The sequence below is a fragment of the Lepisosteus oculatus genome, chromosome 5 (genome assembly GCF_040954835.1).
Source record: "Lepisosteus oculatus isolate fLepOcu1 chromosome 5, fLepOcu1.hap2, whole genome shotgun sequence".
In the NCBI taxonomy this organism is placed as follows: Eukaryota; Metazoa; Chordata; class Actinopteri; order Semionotiformes; family Lepisosteidae; genus Lepisosteus; species Lepisosteus oculatus.
Window position 1 is genome coordinate 56177853 of NC_090700.1, and position 25620 is coordinate 56203472.

Here is a 25620-nt window from a genome sequence, read left to right on the forward strand (position 1 = left end):
GTTTTCCAGCTGCGCCATGCAAGACCACACAGGCTGCTGGGAAGCACCAGGGCACAGCTTCAGGAAAGCAACGTCAAGGTCTTGCCATGGCCAGATCATGTCCGGAGTCCGAGGGAACACCTGGCTGCATTAGCCCATGGGACTCCTTCCCACCACTGACTCGGGCAGCGCGCCATGCCTTACACTGATCCGGACTCACTTACAGGCTCTGTGACTGTGTTCGAGGTCCAGGTTTAAAACATTACGGAATGGTGCACCAGTATACAATATACCTTACTGAAGTACATGACCTGTTTTTCATATTTAAACTTTTTAAAGGAGTCAACCTTCTGGTGGATCCACAGTATAATTCCTGACCAAGCAGTAGTGTTGGCTGAGGTTTGTGTTGGTCACATACAGTACTTAAATTCTCAGGATAGGGAAATGAACTAGTAAACTAATGGAAAATGATGAGGACATTTATTTAACAGTATTTGCACTGTTAAGACTAGAAAGGTTACTTCCAGACATAATATAAATGGAAATAATTCTACAATGCTACTGTAAAGGTGCTGTATTTGTCTGCGAAAACACAGAATACAATAACAGGCAATAATTTGCTTTTGCCATCATACTACAATGTAGTCCTCTACTCCTTATAAACTCTAAAGTAATACGATTTAGCAGATGTGACAGAGCAGCACACGTGGGGGCATGAATCCATTTAAACTGGAAATTATTTTTATTTTTATCCTGTGGGACTTCATACATTTTAGCATTATATCTAAATACGCACATTAAATCCGATTAATAGTTTATGCAGCATTTTTATTGTTATAATAAAATGTGATTTTGTGAATAGTTACTTCACCTGAAGCCTAGGAGTGTCTGTCACTTTGTGGTATTTACAGATAGAGGTACGTTTAGTTGCCTAAATCGGAGATTTGTGATCAAATGAAGTGCAGCTGCTTCCTAAATCCTCTTCCCAGATTCTGTTCTGGGTCTCCGCCCAGAAAAGTCCCTCTGTCATCCCCTTCCTTCCTTCAGTGAGCTGCTTACCCACCCGGAGAATTCAGAATTCATCCTCTGTGTTATTCATGCTCTGTTAACACACCCTGGTAGCAAAGGGCACAGACCTGCCACTGACGCCGTGACCCCCACGCTGCAGACAATGAGGCAGTGGAGGCTGTGGTATAATGGCTGGTGGAGATGTGCACAGCTGTGTCCCCTGTGTGAAGCCACGATTGTGAGATCGTGCACCCGGAGGCACAGAGCACCCTGCCTGCAGCTGACCAGAAGACATAGCATGGCACTGGGCAAGGGGCGGGGAGGCAGCGTCATCTCTCCTGCTGGGCTAGAAGGGCAGGACTGGGCAGCAGGATTGTCTAACTGGAGCTGAGGGAAGGGAGGGTATGAGGGCATGAAGGGCTCTGAGAGCATCGTGCCTGGAATCAGACAGGAGGAAGAACACAGACTCCTGGGGATCAAGAAGAGAAGGGGAAAGAGTTTACAGCATGGAAAGTAAAAAAACTTTTAAAGTAATAAAAAAAAATTCAAGATGGTTGTGGACAGATGATTCCTAGACCGCCAGTTTGGATACGCTCTCAACTGCCGTTTTAGGAGGTTGGATGGTGAGTCGTGTAGATTATGGGGCAGTGACGTGTTTTCAGCGTTATTAATTCGGTGTAAGACAGAGAAGCTTGAGGCCTGAGACAGGTTCAGCTGACCCGGGGGTACTCCTCAGAGACACAGGACACAAAGCAGATGTGCTTGTTTTGGACAGGCTGAGGCTATGTCAGAGTCACCAGAGGCACAGCTGAAACTACTGTACTGTAGGTACTGCATGTGCAGGTGTATCTGACCACACAGAGCAGGCACATACAGTACACCTGACGCACATTGCTAATTCCCCCTTTCAACCCACACTTTCCAGAGATCCCATGTAATGTGCTACAAGTAGTATAACAGAAACTATGTCTTTGGAAAAGAATTTGAGCAATAATGTCTTCGAGAACTGGTTCATACTGTACAGTATATTGTATTTGTAAGGAAATGAATAGCATTTCTTCATGGATTGTGTAGTTAGATTGTCATTGTTCAGAAGTCCAATCATTAATACCAGAAACTGAGAACTAGTGCAGAAATTAATCTCTCCAAATGCAGTTACTTTTTGGAGTAAACAAGCAAAAGGTATCATTTTTGTACGTGTCACTCTGGCTCATTCCACAATAAAAACCAAAAAGCTTGTTATAACTCCTCAATAAGCAAGTTAATATTCCACATTGATGTGCATATTAGGGAGGAAGATGAAAAATTACAAAAGAGTGGTTACACTTTAAAGATATAATTATGACAGGAGAAGAGAAAAGGACAATATAAGTACACAAGGAGATTTGTAGTCAGGGCAGTTTACTGCAGTGTTAAAGCTTTGGGAATCCAGCTTTTAGAAATGTGCAGATTCTCAAAGCAATATCCCCTCCCACCGCCCACTGACATTTTGCTCAGTCTTATAATCCCAGAGGTATTTCCATTCTGAGTTTTGAGTAAAGTAAATCTGAGTTGCAAACTGAAATAAAAAAAAGCTAAATACTACTTTTTAATGTTGCCTTAAAGCAACACAAACAGCTTTTGGGTTGGAAGGAACTTGAAGAATGTTAAAACTGCAAGCATAGCAAACTGTTGAAATCCTATAAGCACAGCGCATCATGATGATAACTCCAGTCTTTTATTAATCGAAAAATACACTGGGATTAATTATTAATGCTCCCCAAAAATCTCAGATTTCATAGTTCTTAATGTAGAATGTACAGTATAAGAGAAAATATGATCAGTTTATGTGATAGTGAAAATCATAGACATCCTAGAAATGTATTATATACAGGAGTATTGTATACTGTATACTCTACTACTATTTAGCTTTACATAGTAATATACAGTAGATGTTTAACTGGAACATACACTCATAAATGCTTTGCCTTTTTAAAGATTAATTCAACACATACTGTATCATGATCTCTGAAGACAAGCCATCATGATTCGGTCACATCACCTAATTTTCAAAAGCAAACATGCTGATCCTGAGGTACGGAGACAGTATCTTGGGAAAGTGAACTGCGATAAGAAGTCAGGCAGTGGGCAGTGTATACTGTAGTCTAAGGACACACAAGTAGCTGCACAAGAACCAATTCATCCCAAGACCAGAAAACTGGGGACCAGCACACAAAGGCCATAAGCTTCAAAGGTTATTTACAGTATGCCACAGGAATCACTGTCACAAGAAAGAATACTAATGTGAATAACTGCTAGGAAAAGCACAGACCAGAAATGTGGCTGAGGATCTGCGCCTGTGGCTGGAAGGTTGCTGGTTCGTATCCCGGGGCTGGCAGAGGAATCCTACTCCCTTGGGCCCCTGAGCAAGGCCCTTAACCCCAACTGCTCCAGGGGTGCCATATAAATGCCTGACCCTGCGCTCTGACCCCAAGCTTCTCTCCCTGTCTGTGTGTCTCATGGAGAGCAAGCTGGGGTCTGCGAAAAGACAAATTCCAATTTCCTACAAGAAATTGTATATGGCTAATAAAGTGATCTTACCTTATGTCAAAAAGGATAGTACAGCAGTATAGCAATGGAATAAGAGGTAGGGAGGGGATATGTATTGCAGAGATGACTGTGGAATAATCACTGGTAGAGGGAAGTAATAAAGGTCTTTACAAAAGAAGACTGTAGGAACAAGCCTCACAGAGACTGTCCTCACGAGATATATACAGTAACAAAGTGAGAGAGATGCTTAGGGAGAGGAGTTGAAAAAAACCTGGGTCTGGTGGCACTTTCAATCTGCTTAAAAGATATACCAGGAACATTTTGCAAAACTGGGATTTAATAGAGAAAATACATTGGATTTACACATGAAGAGGGATACAACTGACAACTGCTTCCATCGGCTCTTTGTAAAATTACTGATTGAACATTTAGCCCTAAACCGATGACTTTCTTGTAATACCACTCACAGCACAGCCACAGAAAAGGAGCATCAAACTCTGAAATGGATAACAACTAAATCAGTAATGTAGTTATTAATAGCTTGTTTGTGAGGCAAAGTCAGCTGCAATGTAAGGCGGATGATAAATGTGTTAATGTGCAGAAAACTGCATGAAGACGCAAAGCCCTCAAGGGCTGAGGCAGTACTAGGACTGACTGCACCTCTTTCTCATTTACTTGCATGACCTTGACTCTGATATCATTAGCAAATCTGTCAGGTTTGCAAACATTATTATTACACACAAGATGAGGAGGAGCAGCTGACACTGTGACTGCCAGCTAAACCCAGAGGAAGCTTTGCAGGAAACCGGTCCAGGATGAGGCATGATCTCTGAAACCAGAAATACGGAAGCACAAAGAAAATAACTAAAAACCTGCTTTACAGCACAATTACACCCTAAAAATAATTTTCAAAAGAATGCTACAGCTGGCATAGCATTACTATATCAATTTAATTAGAAAGAGGACAAACAAAACCAGGTTAGAATTACTCTCTCCTTCAATCTGTGACAGAAATCAAACACAAAAAAGACACAGAAGTCAATTAGCTGCTCAGTTCCATCCATGACCAGTAAAATAAAAATACTATTTTGAAAATGCATTTTCTCTTATGTTCCACTTATGGTAAAATAAAATACTAGACTTTACCCTAACAATGCTCACAGGATGGAGAACTGTCACTAACCCAACAGAAGGCATCGACTCAGATCAGGGCAGACTAAGATACTACTAGTACAATATTTTAGCGGACCGAGGTCTTCATACGCCGGAAAGAGATGATCGGTAATGGAGAGTGAGGTCACCACACCCTTCATACGTGTCCAGCCGGCTAGGCCCGGCTCCTTCGATACTCAAGTTCACCTGATCTCTCTGCCTTAACACGTGAATGTAGTAAATATAATACATAGTAAATGCAGCTTGTATTCATAAAACATTATAGGAAGCATTTCAAGAGCAGGTAGGCTTTCAGTCACTTTTTCATAAATAAGGGCAGGTAGGCTTTAAGTTACTGGTAAGTTTCAGCAAAACATACAGACTGAAAAGCAAACAGAGCAGCCTGCATTCCTGCTTTCTCCTTGCACAGGTTTCACTGGGGAATTCTATGCACATAATGAAAAATCAGAACTAGCCAATGGGTTAAAAACTCTTCAGACTGGTACAGTTAATTGTAATTCGATTATTCAGCTTTAAGTAATAATAAGTAATTTGAACTTGCCTAGTAAATCTACAGTTTAATCACATTCACTAAGCATGGATGTTTTCCTGCTTTTACGGTAATACAATTTTTTGTGACTCAGACCAAAATAAGTAAACACTACTGCATAGGCACCATCTACACAATCATGGCTTCTCCATCAGGCACTGTTACGTGCTTAAGCTTAACTCGGGAGATGAACAGATAGCCTTCCTTGGCAAAACTAAGTACTTTATTTTCTATGTTTTGAAAACTGAAAACCACATTAAAACTGTCAATGAAATTCATAGTGACATATTTGTGGAAGTGTGAGACAAAGGACATTCACATCTTAAATGACACATACAGTATAGATTATACCATAGCCCCCAAAAAGAGTTACACTGCAGACTAGGTGTTGCCTTAGGACAAAATTCAGGAGTATCTTCGGGGCTTAGATTAATCTAACTAAACTAATCTATGTTGAAATGTTCAGTGAAAGTTTAAAATTGTATATATTATGCCCATCAATATATTATAGGTATAGAATGCCCATCAAAAAACGATTCTCTTGCTTAATGCACAATTTTCACATTATTTCAAATCCTGGTCATCTGTATTTTGTGAACCCTGCTTAGACTTTAATAATATCAGATATTCAGGTTCTGTAGCTTTTTCACAGCTTCTAAAGGCTCTCCTCAGGAATGCTTATCCACCCAGCCCTGCACAACCTCGCCAGCGCCCCCAAGCTGCACAGCCAGGAACTGTGAGTGGCTTTCTTGAGTTCAGTACCATGAATGTTCTACTAGAGACCAATCAAGACAACAGGTTTTTATCCGTCTTCAAAAGGAAATGTTGATGGTTTTGTGTCATCCTGTTCTACAAGGCCTTTTGTAAAGTCTATTAGAGACAAAGCATGAGCTTCAAAACAGAAATGTCCAACGACATTTTTTTGTAATCCATCAGTTTCTCACTTTTAACTTGGACAACAGAACCAAGGATGGGAAACAGCTCTAAATCACAACAGATTTGTGTTCTTCACAGAAGGGGAGACATTCTTTTTTAACCTGAGCTTCGCCTATCTGTGCTAATCATATCGCTGCTGAGAGGAACTCAATATGTGTTTCATCCAAACTCATCATCTGGTCCCATTTGACTTTGGGGTCAATTAGTTGCTGTTTGGCAAAGTCATGTCTTTTCTTTTCATGTTGCCTTGGAGCTTTGCCACAGACTCCAGATGCATGAGTTCACCCCAAATGGTAGAGGCATTATTCTGTATCTGGATGATGCCTGTATTGTTGACGATGCCAGAGTTTTCGTCCGAATCCCAACTGCTGCCTTTTGGAGTTTTTTAGCCCCTCAACTCTTTTTCTCACCATACATTATACATACAATTATTTCATTATTACATCTACTTCCTGGAGTAACAACCATCTCAACAGCCATGACGTGAAAAACTCTGCAGTCGAAACAGGGCGTCATATTTCTTATACTGTATGTAGAGCTCTAGGGGCTGAGGCTGATCATCTTCCTCAGACAATTCACTCTCTGCCCCTGATACTCAAACTCCTGTAATACTGTAAACCATCAGAAGCTTTATGGAACTATGAATTGACTAAAAAAAAAACATTGTAGAATTAAATATATTTAACATTTTTAATCTATGCTTTTGGTATTCACTACACCTTTTCATACATTTCTGTCACATTTTATTAAATACACATACAGCTGCATTTCCTTTGTAGAATCATTTTTTAGCTGCACTTCATGAAAGGTATGTGAAACAGGCTACTAATGTTTGCATTCATCTGCAGACAGAAAATAGATTACAGGAAATCACATAGTAGTGTACTGTTCAGTGAATTCATTGCACAACTTTCTAACTGCACACAAGTTTCCAATTTATTATGCTCAGAAGATATTTGTTCAGAATTTGAAACCGGCAAGCAGCTGCCCATTTCAAACATCTCTCTTAAAAGCTTTTACTTCCAGCAGCATTTGTTCAAAGAGCCATTAAAGTAGAGACTAATGTTAGAATACCTAGTAAGCAGGACTCTGCTGAGAAGTGGCACTTAAACCGGAAATTTAATAGCAATCTGAATTATACTGCAAACAAAACATCACACCATGGAATGTACATCACAGGGGACAGCAAAGGTGGGAAAGAACCATGTGCTGTTCTCTCGGCTTTAAACAGAGACTCTTAACATCACTTCTCACAGCGTGAAGGAGTTAACATGCCCCTGCTCCTCAGGTTAAGCACTCCCCTGCTTCAGGCGGTATGGTTTATGGGCTGTGTGGTAAAAATCCCTGTGCATCCTGAGATCTAATTCTAGAGTAGTAGTCTCATGATAGTGGAGTTTGCTAAGAAAAAACAATCCCTTCTTTCACCACTGGAAAGGGGTAAAAGCCGTATTTCACCCCCTGCATGTATCTTTTGTTGCCTAATAACTTATTTATAGCCATGTGCCTGTTTTATGGTTAATGAGTCCTCAACAACAAAAGTGCTCTTCCCAGTAGACAGACGGGAAATGACCAGGGGGCTTGTAGCTTCGATCTGTGACCACAGTGCAAGAGAATGACAGCACTCCTCTCAAAAGCCCATGCCAGCCATATTTCAAAACACTCATCCCCGTTTTTAACAAGTCTGTCTGCACCAAGGCAGGGAATGCTTAAAACAGATGCATCAGTTGGTGGAGGGTTCAGAAAGCTGTGGAAACCATTATGGCTCGTGAGTTCAATAAATGGGCCGCTGTGCTAAGAGCTGCAGGGAACTATGCGCTCTAAGGATCAGTGCGAGCTGGAAGGGACACACTCAGTGTACACAACGTCTCATGCACTGCACAGTTCCAAAGAATGCATTACTTGCTTTAGCTATAATCTGATCTAAAATGTGTGCAGTTTAATTTTATTTGAACATTTTAAACTATAAATAAGAGTGTTGATCACTCACATCAGTCAGAAGTCCTGTTCTATGTGCTGAATCAAACATCATTTAAAGATGTTGAATTCACAAAATTCAGTCTTGTTTTGCCATGTTGTTTTGTCGTCTACCATTTGATGGGTACTTTTCCAGCACAAATAAACAACAGTGGCAGATTCAAGCAAAGCAAGCAGGGTACTGTAGGGAACAGATTTCTCCACGACTCAGGTGGGCTTTTTCTCCACCATAAGACTGACAAGTGTCTCTTGTAAGCAATGTCCTAAAGGACAGAAAGGATGTCCATAATCTAGTGGTCTAACTCAGAGACATCTGAAGAGCTAAGATAACCTAAGATGAAACCACTTGGATAGAATGTACTTGTTTACACGAATGATAAGATCCTTGGATCAGGAACAAGTACAGTAGGTAAGCAAATACTGTAGGTAAGAATAAACTCACTGTGTGAGGAGGCCTTCTTGTACTCTTATGGATGATTCATTATTTTGGTTGTTTTCAGCAGTCTATTCTTTATGGACTGTTTAAACATTTTGCTTGTGTACAGCTCACATTTTGCATTGTAACTTGTAATGTTTTGAATATCTTTTGCCTTCAGTCCTTCAAATGTATGATTCCGTAAGCTGTGGACTAAGCTATTAGAATTTACTCTTTTAGGCTACAGTAGTAAGATTAAAATGACCACAAATTACATGTTCTGAATGCTTCCCCTGTATGAGCTGATTTAATAATCTCTACTGTGACAATACAATTTACTTTCCTTACAGTTTATGATAAGCTTACTGTTTATAGTATATCATTTATTATAAAAACAATTCAAATTCTATTAAGGAAATGCATTTTTATCACCAATTCAACTATGACGGGATTGTTGTTTTGAAGTTTTTATCTTTCCCAGAAATTGGGTTATATTCATAGTATAAAGGGACTATAGCATGCAGAGAAAATCAAAATTAGAGATGGGTTAAAATAATAAAAAAAGAAATACTGCTGTTCCTTTGTACTGTGAACAAGATGCATGCAAAACATTCCAAATAATGTTCAAAAGTAATGTTAATCCAATAGAAAAAGATAAGGTATGTATAAAAAATGTTCTAAACAATAGATGAAGTGCTGTTACAAGTTAAGAAACTGAGTAGATGCCACTGTACATGACTTGCATAAACAACACAGGAACTCTCATAGCTCAATTTCACCTTCCCAAATCCACACTTCTCAAGTAAAATGAGTCGGTCAGAGATCAGCCTTTAAAAATACACACACCCTTCTGGAACACACTTCCTCTGAATAAAAGAGATCTTACAGCCCAGTCATATTATTAAGTAACTTTCATAAAAGGAGCTCTATGTCTGTAGCTGAAATCTGTAACCACATCCAAATATTTCTCCTTCATAAGTCTCTCTTTTCCTTTCTACAGAACCTCTGGCTGAACTGTTCACATGAGTGTGAACCATAAAATGCCACCACTGACCATTCCTAACCTCACCAAACAAACAATTCGTTTGTACATGAAATGTCTAGTCTCACAATAACATCCAAAGGCCTGATTCCTAAATGTAATATGAGCAATGATAATGTTCTAGATTTATCTGATATGTCAAATGTTTGGGTAGAAGTACAAAGGACTATTGTTCTGTTTTTGGTTATCAAACAGACCAGGTAAAAATATATTTCTCACCCCATTTTGTATACATCTAAAGAAGGCTAGCAAGATAAGTTTGCTGGTAACGTAAAAGGCTTTGACAATACACTCCCTCTTAAATGAAATTGAGACAGTCAGGTATCTCAGGGGTGAACTTGTTAAAAAATAATTGCACAATTGCAGTGCTCTAGAGTCGTTCAACCAGAAACAAGGAAACGAGCCGATTGAGCCCGATGGACCAGCCATCGCTGATCTGAACCTGGATCAGGTCTCTAGCCAACTGCAACCATGATTCCTCAAGCAATAAGGCACAATTGGTCAGGTTCTGCTGGGATTGGCTGGCCTTCTGCTGGCAGCAGAGACCCCTGGGACCTGCCAGGGGCCTGCAGAAGTGCCATGAGGTCAGCGGGAGACAAATCAAGTCAATCAACCAAGCAGGCAGGCAATGTTATATAGCACCTTTCAGAGGAGCATCCTCTACAAGATGGACAGCATGAACAGGTAGGGGAGTTAACAGTTAAAAGGTAGGGAAGACACTTCAATGTTTTAAACGCCATCCTCTTACACAGCCACAAACTTCTGCCAATTCCCACAACGTGCGCTTTTTCCTTGCGAATTCCCACAAGGTGCGCTCCCAGGAATTCATGGCATCTGAGTGGAGTCTGGGGCTCCTGACAAAGCAGCCCAACAGGCAGCCGCAGGCCTCACGGGCTTGTTGCGATTTGAACATCAGACATCAGAGAGAGAGCAGCTGCCGGGCCCCACTCGCGCAGCGCAGTGCAGAGCGCGTCTTGCGCAGAGTTTGCAGGCCTTGTACAGTCGGTGGACTTGTACGGCTCCTGTCCTATTTTCACTCAGTCAAGAGCTGGATGTTGCTGTGAGAATTAGACAGAGCTGCTGGGTTACAGAAAGGCCAGCATGTTTTTCAGGCAGAGGGGTGGGGTGGGATTGGGGCTAGGGGGCTGTGCTCCTGGATGTATGCCTGCCATCATTCATTTTAATCAATCGTGCCGTGTTGTTTAATTGGACAAATTCTCTTACGTCTGCCAGTAAAGCACAGCTGGGGGGAAAAAAGAAACGCAAAATTGACTTAAAGATTTACAGAACAACCTCTGATGTTGATAACAAACATAAAACTTCCCATTGCTGTCCTGTGTGCTGTACCTTTCCCAGACCCAATACTGTACGTCCAACATAATAAGAGTTGCTTTCATGTTTTAAATAATATAGGCTGTGTCATAAATTAACACAAGCACAGAAGTGAAACTGAACCACCAGCACTAGATTTTCCTGGATTCACTTGACGGGCCAAATGGCTTCCTCTTGTGGACTTCCCCTGAACCCGAACAAACCAGCACATTGTGTGAGACTCCAGGAATACATATTATGAAAACGTCTCCAAAGCAGCCCTGCAATCGCACAGAACAGTGAGCCCCTCGTTGCTCCTGAAGCTGCTAAGTAATATTGGCTGCAACTGAAGAGCAGAGACCAGAACTCCTACTGCTACAAGGCCCTGCTGAGCCCAGAGTGAAGCGCAGAGGAGAGCTGGTCCTGTAGCTCAAACCAGAGTCAACCTCTTGCACCACCAGTCAAGCACCACCTCACGTATTGGAGCAACTAAACAAAACACAAGCTAGAATCCTACCAGGTCCTAAAATGACAATACCCACTGGCTGAGAGACGTGAAAGAGAAACAGGCCCTGACAAGGTACAGGCTCAGTGACCACAGCTTGGCCTGGGAAACTGGGACAGACAGGCACACCTGCCAACCAGCACAGGCTGTCTAGCCTGTGGCACCCAAGATAAGGAACAGGCGTCTTCTTTTAGTCACTGGCTAGCTGGCTAGATTAGTAAAGGTACAGGGCTGAGAAAAGGTTTGTGAGCTCTTGTGAATAGTTATGGGATTTACAACTCCTTGCCTCCATAATACCCTAGTTTCATTGAAACTGGTCTTCACATTAATAACCAAAAGGTTTATATTTACCTGTTCAATGATTTTTTAGATGAAATGGTGTATGAAGTACAGTAGGAAAAGAATTAGTGTATGTGAAACAAATGAACCCCTAGTTTACTTAGTACAATTAAGGGGTAATTAGAAAGCTCAATTTAAAGAGAGGCGGAACTTTCTCTAATTGTGTATCGGAGTGTGGAGATTTCTTCTTTTCGCCTTTCAGAATGGGATTAATCTCTAATTGTTCATGATCAAGAAAAGGCTTTTCATGCATTTCATACTTTAAGTATAAAGCATAGAATACACAGAAAAAATATCACAGTGTCCTTTTTCTCAGATGGAAAAAAGACCCTACTTATTTGTAGGTCTGTAGGTCTATAAGAATGTAAGAGGCAAAGACACTGTGACATGAATGGCCCCATGATCATAACAAGTCTGTGAGGCAAGTAAGACCATCTACGGTATATAAAAGACATACCTGTATGTGCAATTCGTTATAACCAAAAGAAGTGGTATGATACATAACTGATATAAATGTTAGACCTAATCTTGACCTCACTAAGCTCCGAGTTACACTACTGACATACTGTAGTAATAAAGCAGCTGTTCAAAAAGAAAGAAGGGCTGTTGCTACCTTGGACGCGTGTCCTCACTTGGACAGTGACTCGACCAGCGACACAATACTTCAGTTACTCTCAGCAGACACGCGTGTCCTCACTTGGACAGTGACTCAACCAGTGACACAATACTTCAGTTACTCTCAGCAGACACGCGTGTCCTCACTTGGACAGTGACTCAACCAGCGACACAATACTTCAGTTACTCTCAGCAGACACGCGTGTCCTCACTTGGACAGTGACTCAACCAGCGACACAATACTTCAGTTACTCTCAACAGACACACGTGTCCTCACTTGGACAGTGACTCAACCAGTGACACAATACTTCCGTTACTCTCAGCAGACACGCGTGTCCTCACTTGGACAGTGACTCAACCAGCGACACAATACTTCAGTTACTCTCAACAGACACGCGTGTCCTCACTTGGACAGTGACTCAACCAGCGACACAATACTTCCGTTACTCTCAGCAGACACGCGTGTCCTCACTTGGACAGTGACTCAACCAGCGACACAATACTTCAGTTACTCTCAGCAGACACGCGTGTCCTCACTTGGACAGTGACTCAACCAGCGACACAATACTTCAGTTACTCTCAGAAGACACGCGTGTCCTCACTTGGACAGTGACTCAACCAGCGACACAATACTTCAGTTACTCTCAGCAGACACCCGTGTCCTCACTTGGACAGTGACTCAACCAGCGACACAATACTTCAGTTACTCTCAGCAGACACGCGTGTCCTCACTTGGACAGTGACTCAACCAGCGACACAATACTTCAGTTACTCTCAGCAGATATGTATTAAGTCCTGTTTACAATATCTGTATAATCACTACACCTTCCAAAGTCTTCGTACCTCTAGTCTTCAATATTTTAAGTTTACCATTGAAACCATTTAATTCTTTATTTATTTTAAAGATTTTACAATAAAATTAGAATACTCAAAATGCAGATTTTTTTAAAGATGCCTACTGGTCAGAACATCCTTTTAACAGAAAATGATCTCCAATTTCCATTTAAAAACAGTTTAACATACAGTACAGTTATAAAGGGTGACATTTCTTTTCAACAGATTATCTCACTTTAAATGAAATGATACAAGTATTTGACATCCTCAGAGGCACTGACTACTCCAGTGGACTTTTTCACAAACAATCGTGAAGCAGAAGGCACAAGTGGAGTCATCACGGAAGGCCTTGCCGTTGGAGCCAATACCCCGGTTTCTTTCCAGAAGCACGTGGATGAGACTATCGATTTGTTGCCATGCCAAAACCCGTTTTTAGTCAGCAGGTATTTTAACTCGGCCACTTTAGTGTGATGTGTATGAGCTACTGTATGTACAGTCCCTTACAATACATTCTCTCCACTACGGCCAGGAGGAATTTCTAACTGCACTTAGCTAGACCAAATATAAGGAAGATTATTTTGATTCATTACAATTGCTGAGACACTGGACATTTTTAGGTCCTTGATTGTATTGTTTAATTTTACAGCGACGACAAGGTCTGTGGCATTAACATATTACCTGTATGTAATCATTTTAAATTACAGCCATGTCTACATACATTTTTATCGTTTGCCATGTAATGTCATTTTAAATGAAATTTGTTATTGCTATTCTTAATCTCGTGTCTATAGTTTTAGTTCAAAGGTTAAGAGAATTCTTTACAAAAAAGGACAATGTTTTGGGTTTAAACAAGCCACAGAGCCCTATCCAAAACATCTGCAAACAATTCAGACCTTATGGTTTGATGGATATTTAGAGTCTAAATAAAAGAAACAGAAATTAACATGGAAATACACAAGTTATTATGAATTCACATAATCAACATTCACGTTATTTCATAATGTTACAACCCTTCATTTGCAACAATTGTTTTTTCTTTTATTTCCAAAGATTAATCAACTTGTGTCTACAATTGTGCTCTCCTTTAATAGCCATAAAACTTCAAATATTTTATGATGATTAACTGCATGTAGTGTTCAACATGGGACAATGGATTTCAGAATCTTGCAGTTTTGCCCACAATACTGACATTGCACCTGACTTTTCATGCCTAACATTTAATGAGCACAGGAAAACAGAGAGCCACTCAGAGACGAGCCTGACCAGCAGTTCAGTTCCTGAAGTCATGATGGCAACAAATTAAGAAGGACTAATAAGGCACAGAGCTCAGCTAATAGGAAAAGGCCCAGGGCCTGGTGCCAAGTTCAGAAGGTGCTGTGGGAAAGAAAGAGCACGAATGCCATCATTAGCCATTGTGCTTCGTGTAAGGACCCCTGGCAGGTCAGAACGGGCAGGCTCTGTCCTTCTGCCACCTCCAGGAGTCACTTCTCACATCTTACTGCCCTGTCTGCAAGCTGGAGTACTTTTAGAATCTTGGTGCTTTTTTAAAAGAAATTCCTTATATTCTTAGCTGTACCAATGGCCAGTACTAGTTTGAAATTGGGGGTCAACATGACATGAAACGGACCAGCAAAATAGCCCTGAAGAAATGGAAAGGCCGGTGGTTTCTAGATCACATTTCTCTTTAAAAGAGTTTGGAAATCAAAGGATTTATGTTCAGTGAACAGGACAGATGCACAGCCATTAAATACATTTTAGGTAGTCTAGACCAGCATTATATGCCAGTAAGGTTTAAGTAATAAGGGCACCTTTAACATAATTATATTCCAAACATCAGAAAAACAAAATTAACGGTGACGTCCCTGCAGTGAGCGAATACCTCTACAGGCAAGTGAAACAGCTCCTCGTAATGAATGGGGACAGCCTGGACGCTAATCTGCCCTGGAAAAGGCAGAAGGAAATGACAAGAATCAGCTTAATGTGAACACTAAGTGCTAGCAGAGCAAGAATGAAGAATGTTTCTTTTGCTGTATTTCATTAACAATTGACAGGTGGGGAGGAGATAAAGTGCATCGAAATGCGTGCCTACTATAGGGGAACTGTATTTATAGTAAGTCAATTATAGACACATAGATAAAACTGCTGCACTGAAGTGTCACAGCATAACGGAGATGTCACAACTTTGCCCAATGCTTCTGTATGGATCACAGAGAGAGATATGAAAGGCAGGATCTGAGCAGGTTATTGTAGAACGTCGAGTCCCACAGGGACAAATTAAGGGAAAGAGAATCTTTAGAAATGTAGCTCAGAAAGTACAATACGAGACAAGAGGAGCTATGCTGGAACTGCACTGATCCTACATCTGGAATACTGCAGACTGTTCTGGTCTCCGCAATGTAAAAGACAAAGCAGCACTGGAGGAGGTTCGGAAGAACAATGGGACTCATCCCAGGCTTAGGAAGGATTTATGAGGGCAAGCGAAAGGGCCTTTATCTTTTCAGACATCAAGGCGATCTGACTGAGGTTCAAAATTTTAAGCTAATTCGGTTGACCCCCGTAGACACCTCAAATTCTTAAGTTGACAGTGTCACAACACTACTGTATGCTGCTGCTACAGTGCCAACTTTTAGCATCAATTATACAGGACCTTTACACAGAAAATATTGCATTATATAGAAAAAATCCAGAAGCTATTTTCATAGTACATTTCAATGCCTTCATTAACCAAACTTCAAAATAAAGCAGTTTGGAGGAAGACATTATACAGCCCTACCGGCACTATCCCTCACCTCTCCCTCACTTCACTGATGTCCCCTTCCCCCGTCTTACTGTACCACATCTCCCTGACCTTCCCTCATACAGGAAGCGAGAGGATATGTCCACTGGGAAGTCCTGGAGAGGCTGTGGGCTGAGCAGTGGGTCAGGCCACACATCGTCACGGGCCAGGCATGTGTGCACATCTTGCCTCAGCACATCTCTTGGATTCACAGCCAGACCAGGAGAAGAGCTGCACATGGCAACAACTTTCATATGGAAAACAACTTTTTAAAACTTCACTTCACAGACAGTCAGCTCAGCCCTGGAAGCAGCGTGTCGGTCAGGTACATGAAGGCTTACCTATTCATTGAAATGGCCAGTTCTCTCCTCTGTGCAACGAAGATACCTTTTTTGGTTACTCTGAAACAAATGAGCCCACATGTCCTGGATATTATCTAAATTTCATCCACATCAGGAAATAACACAAACATTTACCCAAAAAAGAAACTTCATCCAAAACAAATACCACAAATGAGTTTAACATGTAGATCTAAAGATGAAGAAATGTAAATTGTTTGCTTGTAAGAAAAATAGAGATTTAAAAACTTTATTAATGGATTAACATAAAGTCTTGGCTTTTTAGAAAAATATTCATAAACTCATTCCAGACAGATATTGAGAGAAACCAGCATTCCTTCCAAACCCCTGACTGAATGTGTGGTCACACCCACCACTGCACAGCTTTCTACACCAATTAGCAAAATGCTGCAAGTAATTACCAATTTAACAAAGAACAAGAACATGAACACAAAACACACAATATTCTGGGAAAACCACCATCCCAGAATTCACTAGTACTGTATTTCACAATCCAGCTTTGATTCCAGCTCGGCAGAGCTGGCAGGCGCACACACAAAACCGTCACCAGGCAGCCTGCTGGTGCCACCCTGGAGAGAAACACATTCTTCAGGTTTACAGGAAGCACAAGCACATTTGTCCCAGGGCCTCTTATTCTGTTGAAGGATTATTACACTTTAAGGGAAGAGTCTAAGCTTGTCTAATCTGAAGATGCTCAGACCTTGCACTAGAGACACACCAGCAAACAGGCGTTTCATTACACCCGTTCCAAAATGGTACAATAAACAAAAACCTTCAAATAAAATCAAAAGCTAAACTTTATCTTTAGTTACAAATTAAACATGGAAATGGGTTTCTTACTCATGCTCCTTCTGTGACTTCAAGTGCCAGAATGAATTATTCTGGGAAGAGAAGGCAGAAATGTGGTGCTGCTGATTGTTTTGTTTAATGCTGTCTGGAACTTTTCTCCACTCCTACCGTTGCATGTCCTGGGAACATTTCCACTAAAAAATATTCTGGCTCTATCGCAATACATCCTCAAATATTGAGCGAATAAGAGGAATAGTTCCAGAAGTCCAGTAGCATTAACACAACTTTATACCAGGATGTTTCTTGTTCACTGGGGCTAAAATATTTGTGCTAATGTAATCACTTGTAACACACATGTGATTTGCAACTGGGAGTAGAGACAGCTGAAAAGAACGGAAGATGAAGTCTACTTTTTCATTAAGGAGACTTCCCTCTCTGTGCCCTATTTCTACTGCTCCAAACAGGAGATGCCTTCACTTTCAGTGACACATCTGCCATACCTGAATACAGAATAACAACAGCCTTATTGAATACTTGTCTAGGGACCTCTACTCCAGTTGTGTTCTTCCCATGCCCCAGTGATACTATTTATACACATTATATATACAGATTGTCAGCCACTAATGTCTCTGATATCCTGACAAAGAAGGAAAATAAAGCCAGGGGACAGGCTGAAAGGTTCAATTGCTCATATAGTAATTTATAATCCATCTAAAAAACCATAACCACTTCAGCCCAAGAAATCATGCATGTGGAGGACTATGAAGGAGCATGAAGCATTGCAAATCATCAAAGGCATTCACCAAATCAGCCCTAGGGACTTCAGAATGAGCACTGAAACATGATCCAGAGGAGTCCAATGGAAACTAAGGGGAACGTACATTCAGAACTGAGAACTGGAGGCACTCTCTGACACTCTCTGAAACCATGGGTCGAGGGAGTCTGGAAAAAACTGTCCAGACCCCAGTCCCCTCACATCCATTGCACAGTCTGGAACTGGCCTGGTTGCTCTTCAGCTCTGTTAGCTCTCTAGGTCTGCCACTCTCTCCCTTCTGGGTGACACAGGTAAGGACCTGCCACCTGCTTCCCAGATACAGACTTCTGGAAGCAGGCTGCAGCTCTGTGAGTGTGTTCAGGCACCTCCTGGCATTTTTGATAAAAAAAAAATAATTACCTTATTATTTCTTGCCACGAATGGTAATTAAAGTTTCCTCTTATTAACGCTACATCGACCAGCTAGCCTCATTTAAGGTATTTTCAATCAGCAAGAAAAAACCTCATGTCTCCACATTATCATCCAGCATCTGAAATGTACTAATTTTAATAATTTAACTTCTGCAATCTGCAGTAATGCTGGTTTTAACCATGTGTGGATTTATTTCTAGTTTTGCCTTTGGGTGGTGCGGTTTTCAGCCTGAGGGTCAGGGAGCTGCTTTTTGAGTTTGGACCGTGGGAGTTCTGTGTTGTCAAGATCGTGGGACTTAAAGCTGATCCGTGTGGCTCTGACCTTCACATGACCTTTGCCTCAATATGAAATGATTGCCATTAAAACACCCACTACAGTGACACCAGCTACACAGAAACTCAGGGTTGTTACACACCACAGTCTCGCCAGGCACAAAATTAAACCAGATATTTCATGAACATTTCACAGCTTCTTCTGAAACGTCTGAAAAGAACCAAAATAAAGGCAAGAAGGAAATTTCAGGGTGGGGCCTTGAGCTACAGTATTGGATTTGTCTGTCATGGAAATGTAATTGGTGTAGAAGTTTTTTTTTCCCTTTAACCTACTTTGACTTTTTGAGGTTCAGCCTCCCTGAGTTATCTGGCTCAATTTATTTTATTTGGCACACAATACAAACAGCTGAACAAAGGGCATGGCTGTGAATATTCAGACATCCCTTCTCTGAAGTGAGAGGCAACACCACAGACCTGTCGGGTTAAGGGGCAGGGAGGGAACTCATTTTCTTTGATCACACAAACCCGTAATGTTATGGTGTCAAGTAACGGAAAATAAAATAAAAAAAATTCATGAATTTGTGGTGCTACAATTTGGCTATAAAATACATAACCAAAGGATATACGGGTCTAACAGAAGGGTGTGTTGAAGCAGCATGTCTGTGAGCCGTAATTCTCCCTACGAGATACAGGAGTCCTTGCCGGACGCCCAGCCCCAAAAACAGCTGTCAATTCTAAAATGGGTGGAGATCTAATAAAAAACATGATGGTACACAAGTTGCTCCTGGGAAGAGCTGGGCTGTAAAATATTTGGCAAAGGTGCCAAACGCTGTACAGTTTGTTTTCTGGAGGCCAGTCTACTATCCAAAGGCTTAAAGGACATAGTGATTCATGTGCATTAGTGACTGGACTCCTGAGAGACCTGCAGATAATGAATTGGGATTCCAGTAATTACAGAACAGATCCTCGGCACTTCTATAGACTCTGAGGTATTGAGAGGGACTATTCTGACGGATTGCTTGCAAGACTGCCAGAATGAGGAAAGACACAGTAGCTGCTAGGGCCATGAACAAACAGGTTTATACATCATGCAAAGCCTTTATCTGTTTCACATTCCCTTAAGGGAATCTGGAACAATTATAAGTAATAGTTATAAGGACCCATATAACATTAAACTGATCAAATACCAGTATTTATTTGTTAGGGTTAATTTAGGAGTACACTTTTTATTTTCTCAAGCAATTGCATGGTTCGTAAAAAAATAAGTGTAATAAAATGAAAATACACTGTGACATGCATAAGAAAAGGTGGGACGATTATCATCAAACTCATCGTTCATGTAATACAAAGTTGTTTAGCTGGTGGAAGCGTCTGCTGGTGATGCAGCCCTGTCCCTCAAGCTGGGAGCAACTTTCCCACTCGTAGGGCAAAGTGAAGCCTCAGATAAGAACCATAAACCTCGAAGCCTGTGAGGCACTTGGGCACAGAAACACTTCAGGGAAAAAGAGATGGTTTATGACACACTTTTTAACAGAAAACATAACTCTGAAACTCAAAGAAAAGAAACTGCTCCCTAAGGAAAGTGCTCTGGAGACTGGGTGTAGAGCTGCTCTTTGCAGCGAAGTGTGACAATATGGAGACGTGCTATTGGGCAGATGACACTGTTTCAGTTTAGGATAATTCTGTGGGGAAATGACTTGTATCGACAGAATAAGCAAGCATTTATTTTTGTGGTTAAGACTTTATAAAAAAAATGAAACCGGAGGGACTGGGCCATCCAGTCACACACTGTGTAATTACACATGAGATAGCTGGGTAGTTCCTCATGTTCCTCTTGAAAAGCACTGAGGTTTTAACTGTTTTAAATTGGGCCATTTCTATGGCAACGCTGTGGGGATCTGTGCACATGCACATGCAGGCAGCAGTCCACTGGCCGGAAGGCACTGCAAACCGCCGTCAGGACATGGAGGGGGTGAAGGGGCAGTTGAGCCGAACCACCCCAATGGCCAAATAACACAACTGCTTTTCTGATTGGTTTGAAAGCATTCTTTTCCTTTCTAGAAATTATTTTGATCATGTGTGGTTTGCTTGTCGAGAGACATTAGAAACTGTACTCAACCTTGTGGCTATTTCACCAGGCTAGGCTATAGGATGAAGCAGTTCAGGTGGGGAGCTGTGTCAGCATGCGCAGGCTCCAAAGGAACAAGTAATAGGTTTATTCCATGCTGAAAAGAGGAGAAAGAAAACACAATGTTTCAGCTGTGGAGCCTTCTTCAGGTGTGAGAAAGACAGGGTAGATGGCAAAGATTAAATAGCACAGGAGAAAAAAAGCTGAGAGAGGGGAGGAGGCAGGAGGGGCAGAGAGGTAGAGAGGCCACTCAGGAAGTGTGAAGTGGAGAGGGGTGAATCAAAACCTGCATGTGAATAGAGTAGATGACATGAAAATAAGTCTGTCATTGAGAGAAGGGGGAAGGTGTGAACCTAGTTTCAGGATTTTTTGTTGTTTCTGATATCTTTCTGCTGTGGGAGTTAAGAAACCCTTCTTTGAGAATGCAGACTGAGAGATCAGTGTCACCCAGAATCTGGATCACCCAGACAACGTCCTGTACCTCCAGCAACGTCATTTACTGTATCTCTTGCATTTAATCTTTGTTGTCTGCCCTGTCTTTCTCACACCCGAAGAAGGCTCCACAGCCAAAAAGTTGTTTTTTTTCCCTCTGTTTTCAGCATGAAATAAACCTATTACTTGTTCCTAGACTTTAGTATGTCTGCATATTGCTTTGTTAAATTTCAGTTTTACACATACTGTTCAGTACGTATTTATAACGACAGATGTTCTTGTCTTTGCTCTGATCCAGTGCGTTGCTCCTTCTCTGTATTTCGTCCCTCCTTATAAGTCCCTACTCATGGGCTGCTTTCCCTTTTTATAAAAAAAACCCTGCATTGCACCTTTGTAAAAAACCTCTGCCCTTGATCTCTTTTGCCCATCTCCCTTCCTGCCCAAACCCCCGGAGTGGGCGATGAGCTGCCAGCTGTCTCCTTTCCTCTTGCAGCACTCCTCTCTTGACCCTCTCCAGTCTCTTCCTCCTCACCACACTCAGCTGAAAGTGTTCTCCTCTCGATCACTCAGTACATGCTACCTTTGTCTTCCTCAATCTCTCCAACATCTCTGACACTTCTAGATCAGTCTTTTCTCCATTTAACAGTTGCTGACCTTGTCTGACTGTGTTTTGTGGCACTTCTCTCACCATCACCCCCTACCCTGCTGATTCCTGGTGTTCCCCAGGGTTCTGTTCTGGGTCCTCTAATATCTTCTTATAGCTTTACATAGTTTATGCTAATGTTGCTCAAACCTTCCTCTTTTCTGTCCACTGATACTCCTCCCACCTCATGGCCATGACATTCTGGATGTACTGTTTTGATCTTAAACTTGACCTTGCAAAGTTTTACTTCATTTTTCTGCTCCTCCTTGATGTCACACCTGACCCCTTCCTCTCCCTTATTTCTCCTCTGGCATTCTCTTGCCTTCTTTTCATGGACAACATTCACAGAACCAGCCCCTTCCTGACCAGATATTCCACATGACTGAAAGTACAGCCCTTGGTGCTCTCCCATTAGTACTGTAACTCCTTCTGGGCCAGCATCTCTGCCAACACCACATTTGCACAGCACTTGCAATTTGTGTTAGCCTCACTGTCATTTTAGTCATTTCATTTATTTTACCAGCACAAATGTTCCTTGTATTTACTCAATGTAAATTTTGTCTAGAGTGTTAGATGGCTCTGGATAAATGCATCTATAAAGCAAATAATAAGAATCAAAAGCTTTTGAAATATGCTGTAAGACCACATGTATGTTAAGGTTTTGATTTCCATAAGAAGTACCAAAGGCTTATAAAGAGTACAGCAATGTATGTTCAGTGCTGCAGAGAGGTGAAGATTCGGTATTGCTTCAGGAAATGGGCAGTTAGACCAGGAAATGAATAGCAGATGTTTCTATGGCCAGCAGCCTGTGTTCTTTGGTCCTTCTATGTAATTTACAGCAGCCTCATGTTGCTACTGTGGGACAAGCCCTAACCTACTCAAATCCCTGGTGAAGGATATAAATCCATTTGGCTTTTAAGCCTTTTCTTCAAATTCCCCCATTTCTGAAGCAGTACTACAGCAGCCTAGGAGCAGGGCAGGTCCCAGGAACAGGAGAGGCCGAGCTTGGTCGACCTCTGCCAGGGAACACCTGCTGTGTTACATGATGGAGGATGTCAGAGCCTCAGCAGGGGGTGAGGTTTCCCTTTCAGCCCAAGACTGCTGGTCTGGGAGCTCCTACCTGCAAACCACAATTTTCAAATGCAATAATGAAATTTCATAATGAAATTGCTTATTTGAGTCACTAGGCTGTTTTCACAACCTTTGTATCTTTATAGAGGGAACACTTACAGACTTCACTAGAAATCTTAATCAAGCATACTATGAGGTTGTGCAGTGAGAAGCACGGGGGCTGACCCTGCAGGGGCTCAAGTGACCCACATCATGGACAAACTGAGCCCAGAGTAGAATCACAGAAGCCCAGCTGAGTGCAGTGACTGGAGTAAATCCCTATTATTCCAAAGGAATCAAGACTATGGCAGAAAATGTTCCTTGGCGACTGCAACACTGGTTTTTACCAAAAGACACATCAGGATAAAGCCTGATGGGCACATCATTGAAAATCTCCTCATTTCCAGGAGGTGCTTATCACACCTGCATCATCTTCAACACTCTGTCTGCCACAATTGTGAAAAGAGGGGAAAACTTATTTTCATGGGCTGCCCTCCTCACCCAGAGCGGTGCTGCTCCTCAAAGTGCTAAACAAACACAGGGAGAAACAGTTTGAGCATAACTCTAGTCATAATAACTCCACGGTTTGTGCTATAATCCTCTTCTTCCAAGTTCACTTCCAACAGGCAACAGCTGTGTTCTGAAGATTTCTTATGGATGAAATTCTAAAGTGAACTTATTCTTGTGAGCCTGTTTAAGGTGTGCCTTGGCATGCAGGGAATTGGTCTCTGCAGGTCTTTTCAGGGCAGCCGGGACATTTCTCAAGTATCTCATCTGTTCAGGACCTGTGCAGCAACCATGAGAGAGAAACACTCTTGAGCTCTTTTCCTTCAGTCGATTAACTTTATCAGTTCTCTTGTCTTGGGCTTGTTCACATGCCCGAGCAATACATTTTTTCTGGAAAATAAATGCACATTAGATGCCACCACTGTTGATCAATGGACCAACTTACTATAAACTCCAGTGTGTAGTAAAAATTAGAGCAACAGAATACAATGAACACAATGTAAGCAAGCTATCACTGAGTATGTGAGCACTAAGTTAAATCTGAATTATTACCAAACATCTAACATTTCAGGGGGTGTCTTAAAATTTTGCTAAGTCTGTGTGTATAACTTGCACGGAGCTCTGTGGTTGTTGGACTGTGGTATAAGAATCTACAATGGGACAGTATCATGTTCAAGGCTATTATAACAATCACCTTGCCAACAAAAATGAATTTTAGAAGTACAAAAGAAAAAGACAAAAGCAAGCCAAAGCAAAGGTTGAAACATTAATACTTACAAAACATAGAATACGTTAAATAAGTTGCACAGTTGGACCCACACTCCAACCTTACTCCCAAAAAGAAAAAAATGCATCTTAAACAATACACAATGACCACTCAGTATTCCAAAAATAATACAATTATTCAGTGTTTGGGCTCTGAATTAAGAGCTTGTTAAAGCACTGTAAACAGCACCATTCCTTTCAGAACTCCTGATTGTACACAGTGCCGATCATACTGCAGAGGATGAAGAAGAGGTCATGAACCAGCAGTTCCCTCCTACAAAGAGGGAACACAGAAATGAAATGAAGCAATGAAGTCATATCATGTAACCTAATGTAATTCCCAAGGAAATCCTACAAGCAGACGTCTGAAAATAGGACAAAGCAAACACAGCTCTTTAAACAATGTTCTTAACTCCTGAAAGCCCATCCATCAAAGAACTTGAAAAAAGAATCTCAGCATTTCGCTTGTAATCACCAAAACATTATTTCTCTCCTTATCAGGACAAACATATACATGTCTATCTGTTCCACTGTGTATCTTCTAATGAACCCCCAAGCAGCACTTCACATGCGTAGGCTGCAAAGGAACAAGTAATAGGTTTATTCCATGCTGAAAAGAGAAGAAAGAAAACACAACGTTTCAGCTGTGGAGCCTTTTTCAGGTGTGAGAAGGACCCTTACATCTGAAGAAGGCTCCACAGCCGAAACATTGTGTTTTCTTTCTTATTTTTTCAGCATGGAATAAACCTATTACTTGTTACTTCACTTGAAGTATTTGTTTAAAATGTGATTTTGTCTCATTCCCACCTCAAACGCAGAACAGTTTGCCTTTTGCACTATACCTGTTATATTAGAATCAACATTGTTCCATCATCTCAAACAGGCATTGCTAACCCTTATTCATCAAATAAGAGTTTAAAAGACTTATTGTTTCAATCAACATCTGGCTGATTAAATTGGATAGCAACAGTGGTGATGGATCATGTAGAAAATCAGGTCAAGACATTTAAGAAGAATTGACTAAATTGTGAGCATCAGAATAAAACCTCATAATAAACTGCAAACGTTTGAAAGACTAGATCAGGAATTGAACAGTCATTTTGACTGCTGACAATCTGTATGCAAATTAAATCGGCTGGCACAGTGGCACTGACTGAGACAGCCAGAAAGTAATGAGGCTCTATAGTGGACATAAACACTGTAATTTCATTTCTTCAACAATCACGATTCCCAAACACTCCACTTGATTTGTTGCAAAGCTCTGCTGACCCCTGCTGGATGCAAGGGAGAGACTTTTAAATTCAAGTGTAAAACACTTAAAAATCAATCATCCAATTAATCTATTCAGCTCCACTGACCTGGTGAAATTAATATACCAGAGGGAAAGACTTTGCACTTTTTAAAATGGAAGATTAAGGTGCACCACTACAATATTTCATTCACAATGTAAAAGATAGCAGTTGC

At 41.2% G+C, this 25620-nt stretch overlaps 1 protein-coding gene across 1 annotated transcript in view; it reads right to left on the bottom strand.

Moving 5' to 3' along the window:
- The window catches only part of LOC102694473 (thrombospondin type-1 domain-containing protein 4), a 149417-nt gene that overhangs the window by 86734 nt on the left and 37063 nt on the right, over positions 1-25620 (bottom strand). The gene's annotated exons all lie outside the window — the stretch shown is intronic.